Source organism: Xyrauchen texanus, chromosome 1, assembly GCF_025860055.1.
Source record: "Xyrauchen texanus isolate HMW12.3.18 chromosome 1, RBS_HiC_50CHRs, whole genome shotgun sequence".
NCBI lineage: Eukaryota > Metazoa > Chordata > Actinopteri > Cypriniformes > Catostomidae > Xyrauchen > Xyrauchen texanus.
Genome location: NC_068276.1, coordinates 33,739,540 through 33,749,775, shown reverse-complemented (window position 1 = coordinate 33,749,775; position 10,236 = coordinate 33,739,540). Strand labels below are relative to the sequence as shown.

The following is a 10,236-nucleotide window of genomic DNA, read 5'->3' as shown; positions in this document are numbered from 1 at the left end:
TGCAAATTGTTACTTGTTACCACTATTATTGTTCTTTCTTGTTATCTTGATGTTTATGGATTTTTTAGCTATATTGTTCATTATTATTGTTGTATTCTTTTGTACATTTATTAACATGAACTTTTGTTTAACTTGCTTTAGCATTGGCAATCCAGCAGATTGACACATTGGGAGACAGACAGAGTGAGAGACATCTTGTGGAGGAAATTACAGGTTTATTTCTATCATATTTTCTTGGGCTTTAACCTCTTTTGGACTTTTCTCATCATGCTTAATTAAGCATGTCAATTAAAGTGTGTGTGTGTGTGTGTGTGTGTGTGTGTGTGTGTGTGTGTGTGTGTGTGTGTGTGTGTGTGTGTGTGTGTGTGTGTGTGTGTGTTAGCGAGAAAGAGATAAAGCCAATAACAGTGCATTTGTTATGTCTTAAGGAATATAAATTTACATTATAAAGAATAGCTGATAAGTAGTACATTAAAAGAAAAACATCATTTTCTGGTAATAGCATCATCACAGTTAAAGTACAGTGAGCTCAACAGTTTGAACAGTATGGTTTTGCAAAGACCCATCATAAATACAGAAGGTTGTTCTTGGTATGAGTTGTTATGATAGATAGAGATCACATGATATGACCAGATATGTATGGAGAGATCAGAGACATCATATAAATGTAACAAAACGATGCAGATCTCATCACACGATCCAAGGAACTTCAGCAGTTGACCACTGGACTGGATACAAACTGAAACTAACATACGCATTTCATACGAGTTTAAATGTCAGCTCTTGATAAATAAAACAGTATGTCATTCACAATAGCTGCATTAAATGTAGTTGCTCAAAAACCTATTATTTAAAATGAACTACTATAGGGAATAGTTCTTGAAGGCATTTTAGCATAATCAACACTTGAACATCTGAATCTTACCCTAGAAGCTTGAGGAAGGAAATCTGCAAAGTGAAGGACATTATCAACTGTCTTCCGTCTCGATTTCATCTCTCTCTGTTTGTGAGGTTTCTTTGTCGTTGTCCGCTTCTTCATTATTCGTTGAGTTAGCTGATTCTGGTCTATCTTCAGGCTGTTTAGATGGGTCCACAACCTGAACACTCTTACTTGAGTTGCACCCCATAGTTCAATCCAGAGATTCTTATTTCGCCAAAGAGCTTTAATGCTAAAAACACAGCTATAGCTACAAAAAGTACTCTAAACTAAATAATTTGATTATTAGCAGATCTTGTCCAAAGGCATTATTCTGCTCCTCAGAAGTGTATGGGGATAATCAGAATAATTTCCACCTATGTACTTCTCCTGTAACACTGTTGTGGAAGTCAGGGCTCTGATTTCTATGACAACCTGCTGGCATTGGTACATGTACTGTAAACATACTTCAGCATGGTCACATTTAGCAAGAGATTGTTGATTTAGATTACTGCAGACATTTCGTAATTCACTTGCCAGGCAACGTTGGTTGACATTTAACCTAATGGCGTGTCAAGACATGGTTACTGACAAACAGAGCAGGGCTGGTTGTCAGTCAGTGTCTCTCCATGGTAACAAATGACAGGTTGAATAAGCAGGAGAAGGCCTCTTTCCTTAATCCTTGTCCACAAGGACAGAGGATATTTTATCTTATTATTGTGTAATTAAACCCCTTCATATTTTGTAAAATCTTAATAAGGGCAGTTGACATGGCATATCACAGCAGTGACAATATCTTGCAGTGCGTACTCAACCAAGTATACAGCTACTGTATACTTCACCTAAAACAATTTTTAACAGAATTTTTCTTCATTTCTTAATCTTTTTTTTTTTAAATCAGAATCACAATGAGCTTTATTGCCATGTATTCACATGTAGACATACATTTTTTTTTGTTTGTTTTTTTTGGTGATAGGAGAAACAAGTGCACACATAACATAACAATGAGACACAGAATATAAAACAAGGTAAGAGTATTAATAGACATAGAAATAATAGGACATATATAACAGAATGGCATATGTACATGAGCAAGTGGTAATGTATGTGCAAGGTAGGGGTATGTACAGCTATTGAGTTAAAAATTAGAATTTATTTATGTACATGAGTGTGTGGGGGGATTTCTCCTGAAGTCCACTATCATCACCACTGCTTTCAGTGTTCAGTATTCAGCTCAAGGTTTTTGTGACCGCACCAGACAGACAGCTGTTGAACCTCCCGTCTGAATGCGGTCTTGTCACCGCCACGTATCAGGCCGATGACTGTAGCAAACTGAAAGGGGTCCAGCAGGGGTCCAGTGATGTCCTTCAGGTAGGCCAAAACCAGTCTCTCAAAAGATTTCATGACCACAGACATGAGAGCAACAGGTCTTTAATCATTAAGTCCTGTGATTTAGTTTTTTGGGAGGCCGGAATGATAGTGGAGCATTCAAAAGGGAACTGCTCCAGTGATCTATTGAAGATCTGTGTGAAGTTCAGACAGAGAGGTGAAACACCATCTGGGCCTGAAGCTTTCCTAGACTTTTGCTACCAAAATATCTGGCACACATCCTCCTCACAGATCATTAGTGCAGATTGAGTAGCAGGAGGTGGTGGAGGGGGGTTCCAGGAGGTGTTGGTGTGTGAAGTGAAGTTCAGCGGGGTTTTACCTGCAGTAAAACACATTCAGTTCATCGGCCATTAGTTGAGTCTTTTAGCTGTAGCTGTAGTCTTGAACTTGGTGATGCTTTTCAGGCCTTTCCACACAGATGCAGAATTGTTGGCTGAAAATGTATTTAAGAAAAGTCCTTATTATTTTGAGTGAGCTGAAGCAGTTCATCCGTTTTGTTGGCGAGGTTGTGGACATTCGCCAGATGAATACTCGGCAGCGAAGTCCTAAAGCCGTATTGACAAAGCTTCACAAGCTCATTAAAGCTCATTACATTTCCTTCATGCATCTGGGTCCTCCTACAAACTCCTGATATAGTTAAAATCATTAGCATAATATACTACATTGTCGTCACATGACCTCACTATTTAGTGTGTTTTCCAAACTGTTTTCCTAATTGTTGTTGTAGGAGGCCCCTAATGCAGAAATAACTGGTTTTTTACATTTTAGTAATTTTTTAGGGAAAAGTTGTAATATTGCAACGTTGGGCAACTGCATTTCAGTGATTTTACTCACTGTCTGAACAAATGTAGAGAAAATCTAATGGTTAATTTGCAGGGTGTACTGCATATGTAGCCCCATAATAGTAGTCTATATATCTATACACTAATCATTACACTATAATGATTATCAGACAAGTCATATTTTTATGAAAATGTTTTTATTATACAAATATATTCAGATTGTTTTTACAAAACCTAATGAACTTAATGAAAACTTTCTGGGTCCTCCTACAAACTCCTGATATAGTTAAAATCATTAGCATAATATACTACATTGTCGTCACATGACCTCACTATTTAGTGTGTTTTCCAAACTGCATTTTTGCGCCCTTGGAGGGCATTTCAGGAAGGGGATGCTACTCAAAGGGTTTTTCCAAATAAAAGCAAAAAAGTTAATTGCTTTCACAAAGGGCCCTTTTACAAGACTTTTAGTGAAGGGTACATTCAAACTGTAATGCCACGGTCCCTCAGAGTGCTCACATCAAGAGCTCTGTCCTTCGTAGTGAGTAGGCATTGGGATGATCACTTTCGCTTGGAATTCACATTGTTTAATTTCTGTACGTGGCATCAAGTTATCATCTCGTAAATAAATTGTTTGTTTGTATTTGCATTATTTTCTAATTTTGTATCAAAATATATTATTCTTTGTCAGTCCAATCAAAAAATGGGTTAAAGGTGCTATAATGTAAGATTGACAACAAGTGTTTGAAATGGGTAGTGCAGTCTAAATTAAAAATATTGTAGAGTTGTCTGCTCCACCCCAGACTCGAAGGTCATTTGGGTTGCCAGAATGTTGACATGCAAATTAGCCTAGCCTCAGCATACATTTTAAAGGATGTATGGGCTTTAAGCTGTCTCCATCTTCCAAAGGCATCTCCAATATTCATCCTTGTTTTACTACGCCTCTGGTCACGGTGGTTTTTAGACGGATGGTGAGGCTTTTTTGTTATTTTTTTTATGCAGTTTGTTTGCTGGCTTCCATGGCTGCAGCATGCAGTGTTGTTTGCCTGCAACTTGTTCAAATCTGGCAACCTGGCGGTGTCGAAATACTATTGGTGAGTGGGCAGTGGGCGGGATCACACAGGCCAAAACATAAACACAAATTCCACCTGGAATGGAAACTTCAAAGTAGAACATACTGGTTGTAGCATTGTTATCATAGAAGCTAGTATTTCAACTTGGCACGTTTCCTAATTCCCTAATGACATATTATGGTCACTTTGATTTAGTATAGTAAAAATATTACATATAGCACCTTGAAAAAGATACAAATATTTTTTAAATATTGTAGTTGACCACAAACTGCCTTCATAAAGAAAAACATTAGTGTCCAACTCCACATCTAAATTAAAGAAACAAGCTATTCAGATTCCCTTGCCCATCACTAATTGAAACACGCACACATGTGCGTGTGCTACTGCTAACCAAGGGGCTGATTTGAATCATTCCTTAACCTAATGCCCTATTAATATGCCCAATTTTCTTTTAGACTCTAAGTTTAGATAAGATAATAATGACATATCATACGTATTTCCACCAATTATTAACCAGTTCACATGCCATACCTCGTATTTCTCATGCTGAGAATCCCCAAAAAGTTATCTTTAGTATACATTTCCTCACACACTTGTCTTCACTTTCACTTGCATGGTTCTGGGAGATCCTTTCCACACGCATGTTACATGCAGTTGGTGTGGAGTCAATGCCGGGAGAATCACTAGAATAATCACTGGAATAATGGTGCAACATTCCCGCCTTGAACAGGCTGTTTAAAAGGGGCTGCTGAATGCTGTCTTTGATCTGAAGCGGAAGGTCCAACAGTAGGTAACCACCTAGTTTTTGATCATTCGAATTACATGAAAGGTGTCAAAGTGTGCGTCTCATTCCCGATTGCGTTGCTATTGTTTTGTAGAAGGTTCTGTTGCACGGTTTATTAAATATTCAACTACTAATATTTGTTGCAAAATATCTACCACCAGCGCGCTAGCTAGATATCCGTTAAGGCTAATGCCAAGTAAAATGGTTTGTTATGCCATCTCTGACTTAGAGGGAGTGCCAATTGTAAAGATTACCTGACAGGTATGCCCTTTAACCAGACCCAATGCAGTACAAATGAAATGCAGAAGATTTTAATTAGACTGAATTTAAAATGTAACATTATTGTCATAGAATTTTGTGAGTTCCATGGAAGTGAGTATATGGAAATAATACAGCACATTTCCATTTGATGGTTGAGCCTGGAGAGGTGTTTGACTTGCATTCTGCGGCAGTATGAGCCACTGGCCAGCTACTTCAAGTAAGTAAGTAGGCCTCATATTTCAATGATACAAATGCAAGATAACAAGAGACTGAAATGTCATACGTATGTACTGTAGTATGCATCACAGATGAGAAACAACCGAGGTTCAGGAGATTGTTGGAAGCATTTTCTTACCCAATAACGGAGGTGTACCTGCTCTTCTATCAAGCAACGTTGCCATTCTTCTCCACCTTTAACCTCCTCCTCCAGAGAGAGAAGTCTTCCATCTTTCTTCTACATGATGAGGTAAAATGTGAGGGTTGGTATATGCTTCTGCCAATAATGTGCTATGTTTGTTCCTTTTTCATTAAGCTACTTTTTAACTTAATGCATATGAAAATACTTAACCCTCAGAGACCGAAATAAAGAAAAATAAAATAAAAAATAACATTTTATATGTTGTTGTAGGAGGCCCCTAATGCAGAAATAACTGGGTTTTTTACATTTTAGTAATTTTTTAGGGAAAAGTTGTAATATTGCAATGTTGGGCAACTGCATTTCAGTGATTTTACTCACTGTCTGAACAAATGTAGAGAAAATATAATGGTTAATTTGCAGGGTGTACTGCATATGTAGCCCCATAACAGTAGTCTATATATCTATACACTAATCATTACACTATAATGATTATCAGACAAGTCATATTTTTATGAAAATGTTTTTATTATACAAATATATTCAGATTGTTTTTACAAAACCTAATGAACTTAATGAAAACTTTGGCATTCACTATGTTTATCTCTGTTCATAGCCATGTTCAATTATGATAGTCCTGAAGGCAGTTCTTGTCCTCTGAGAAGCAGTGGCAGACATTGCACTTCTCGAAGTCACTGTTCCCATTTTGGACTGCATCAATGACATACACATTGTAGATGAGACGGTCTTTCCTGGCTGGTGGCATTCTGAAATATAGAAAGAAAATCACTGATTATTTTCCAGGCTAAATAATCTCAATGCAAATCAATCCCAATAATACATGCATGTTTTAAAGAATGTACCCATTCCACAGAATTGACATATTCAACAGAATTTACACAAACTGTCTGGCTAGCTTATTGTGCCCTCTACTTATCATGCTAATTGTTCTTATACCCCCCACATTCCAGAACATTATCACCTGTCCCTCATGAAGCAAGCAGACATTTGAGCAAACAAGCCCAGAAAAGAAAACAGGACCAGTTAAGTATATTTTATAAATGATAAGATTCAGATACTTTCAAATTCTCAAAGAAATAATTCATTCCTTAATTCAATTTGAACATATCATTTAATAATCATTAAATTGTGATTGAAACTCAAAATGGTAACAAAGAAGAAATTTTAAACTTGTGAATGATCAAAAATTGTGTTTTTATTAGTATTTTTTTCTCATGAAACAGGTGAAAAGTACAATTCATCTATGTAATGTGCAAGGTGCACAAGCACATTTTGCTACTCCTCAAAATAAAAAAAAAAGCTCAAAATCTAATATGATCAAAGTATTCAACAGTACCTTCATTTCTGCATGATCAAGACATATTACTAATCACAGAAAATTTTTTTTAGGCATTTTACTTACTTGAATGTTGATTTATCCAGTCCAGTAAAACACGATGATGTGCTTCAAAGCAAGTTTGCAGGTTGTGTCATGCCGAGGTGAACAGGCCCATTTACAAAATCTACCATCCAATAGCATTGCAAGGATGAACAATAGGACTAATTATGTAAATGTGGTCTTAGAGAGAAATAACATGTGCAGGTTTATTTTAGTAGAGCTAAAATATATGTTGTAATATTACAATAGTGGAACTCGCAGGGTTAAGAGAGTAATTTACATCCTATGTACATTTTTCAAAGGTAACCGGTATGAGCAGATTTGGGAGGCTCTCTCATACTGCCAAGTTGGGACTTTAACATTCAAAACGAGTGTTTTCCGCGGAGAGGCTGAACATAAACAAAACCCAAAACAGTTTGGCTCTTGATGGAACCCTTTCATCCATCATGACAGTGATGGTCAGCATTGAGCCACAATGTTTCAAGTAGGAGCCACCTACCTCTTTTATCAAGGCATCAAAATCTGCCACAAACACTTACAACATGGAACACCGATTGTAAATCGAAACACGCAAACACACACGTGCACGCTACTGCTAACCTAAGGGGCTGATTTGAATCATTCCTTAACCTAATGCCCTATTAATGGCCCAATTTTCTTTTAGACTCTAAACTGAGGATAAAGTTTTACATCCATTAGAAGTCATTGATAAGGAGCCCCTGAAGTGACTTGTGCAACAAAACAAAAAAACATCACAGAGACTTTTGCGTGCGCACGAGAAACATTGACATTTTATAAATAAAACATTTTAATTTATTAGTCTGAATTTGTCTTGTTTTATCAGTTTTTCCAATTGTTTTCATTTCTACTTGTGATGTTCAATTGTTAACAATATGTAAAATTGCAGGAGGCCGCAAATGCCAAAACGCGAAAAACTTTGTGTCGCTCCGCCCCCAAACCACGTAATCTCACTCTGAACTTTTGGTGAAACTTGGCAGCCCTTTTATAAATGTGTATTCTAAAAGTATACTTGTATTCTGAATACAATACCTTATTTTTTAATCGATGTATTCAGAATACTGAAGAGATTTTAGAGTGAGTATTCAGATCAGAATATATATTTTTTAAGTAATCCGCTCAACCCCATTTATATATATACAGTATGTATGTATGAAAAACTGTAGAAAATATGCCTTCGTTTTATATACTATATACTACTATACACTCACCTAAAGGATTATTAGGAACACCATACTAATACTGTGTTTGACCCCCTTTCGTCTTCAGAACTGCCTTAATTCTACGTGGCATTAATTCAACAAGGTGCTGAAAGCATTCTTTAGAAATGTTGGCCCATATTGATAGGATAGCATCTTGCAGTTGATGGAGATTTGTGGGATGCACATCCAGGGCACGAAGCTCCCGTTCCACCACATCCCAAAGATGCTCTATTGGGTTGAGATCTGGTGACTATGGGGGCCATTTTAGTACAGTGAACTCAATGTCATGTTCAAGAAATCAATTTGAAATGATTCGAGCTTTGTGACATGGTGCATTATCCTGCTGGAATTAGCCATCAGAGGATGGGTACATGGTGGCCATAAAGGGATGGACATGGTCAGAAACAATGCTCAGGTAGGCCGTGGCATTTAAACGATGCCCAATTGGCACTAAGGGGCCTAAAGTGTGCCACGAAAACATCCCCCACACCATTACACCACCACCACCAGCCTGCACAGTGGTAACAAGGCATGATGGATCCATGTTCTCATTCTGTTTACGCCAAATTCTGACTCTACCATCTGAATGTCTCAACAGAAATCGAGACTCATCAGACCAGGCAACATTTTTCCAGTCTTCAACTGTCCAATTTTGATGAGGTCTTATTTGTTGTGGAGATGAGTGGTACCCGGTGGGGTCTTCTGCTGTTGTAGCCCATCCGCCTCAAGGTTGTGCGTGTTGTGGCTTCACAAATGCTTTGCTGCATACCTCGGTTGTAACGAGTGGTTATTTCAGGCAAAGTTGCTCTTCTATTAGCTTGAATCAGTCGGCCCATTCTCCTCTGACCTCTAGCATCAACAAGGCATGTTTTTTCCCTTTTCACACCATTCTTTGTAAACCCTAGAAATGGTTGTGCGTGAAAATCCCAGTAACTGAGCAGATTGTGAAATACTCAGACCGGCCCGTCTGGCACCAACAACCATGCCACGCTCAAAATTTCTTAAATCACCTTTCTTTCCCATTCTGACATTCAGTTTGGAGTTCAGGAGATTGTCTTGACCAGGACCACACCCCTAAATGCATTGAAGCAACTGCCATGTGATTGGTTGATTAGATAATTGCATTAATGAGAAATTGAACAGGTGTTCCTAATAATCCTTTAGGTGAGTGTATAACTAGACTTTTATTTCATTAAACATTTTTAATCTACTTGCTGCTATGGCCTTGGATGAATAAAAAAATATGATTTAAAATAGCTTTCATGTCATTTCTGAACAAGTAAGCAATTATCGAAATATATATTTCGTCAACAGGCTGAAACATATCCTAATTTCTGGAGTCATCACCCCACCCTTCGGACTGCAAAACAATCAAGAGGGGAACCCCAGTGGGAATGTCCGGTATTCACATTAGTAGGTGTGAATTAGGTTAAAACAACTGTTAATTTGATCAATTTGAATGGTTACATTCATTTTGAATAGATTTTGGAGGAGTCTCAGCCAGAGGGACGGTTACGGTTTATTCTTCTGAAGGCTACATCTTTATAGAGGTTAAAAATGTATCTTTATAAAATAAAAAATCTAACCAAAATCAAAGCACAATGGGAAACCGTTCACAATCACCGAATCACCAAAACAACAGGATTTTGTTATCCACCATTTTCATAAATGTAAAGTGTTCCACGATTCTGATTTTGTTTTACGGCCTCAAGTATTTTCACTCACATCTGCGAATGTTCTTAGTGAATAATGTGATGGTCAGCTTATTACTTTTTTAATTTTTTATAAATAACAAAATTAAAGCATGTGGCTCCATAGTGCTGATCTTTTAGAGAGCCTCTAAAATGCCTTAGCATTAAGAACATCCTGCACTGTTGTTTGTGCCATGTGTGTTTTAATTTAATTCACTGACTGGATATTTCTGCACTGCTGTCAATTTAATAACATTATGATATCCTTAAACTGCAATCAGACTAAATCAAGCAAATTAAGTTTTAGAGTTTAATTACCGGTACTTCAGCTCATAACAAATTAACGAGACAAGATTTTTCTGTTGA

At 37.3% G+C, this 10,236-nt stretch overlaps 1 long non-coding RNA gene across 1 annotated transcript; it reads right to left on the bottom strand.

Annotated features, from left to right (window-relative positions):
- Positions 1-294: 294 nt before the first annotated feature.
- LOC127651638 (uncharacterized) lies at positions 295-1,301 on the bottom strand. The gene is made up of 2 exons (XR_007971598.1): positions 926-1,301; positions 295-745 (listed from the first exon to the last, which is right to left on the bottom strand). It is a non-coding gene; the product is annotated as an uncharacterized LOC127651638 (long non-coding RNA).
- Between the last annotated feature and the right edge of the window lie 8,935 nt (positions 1,302-10,236).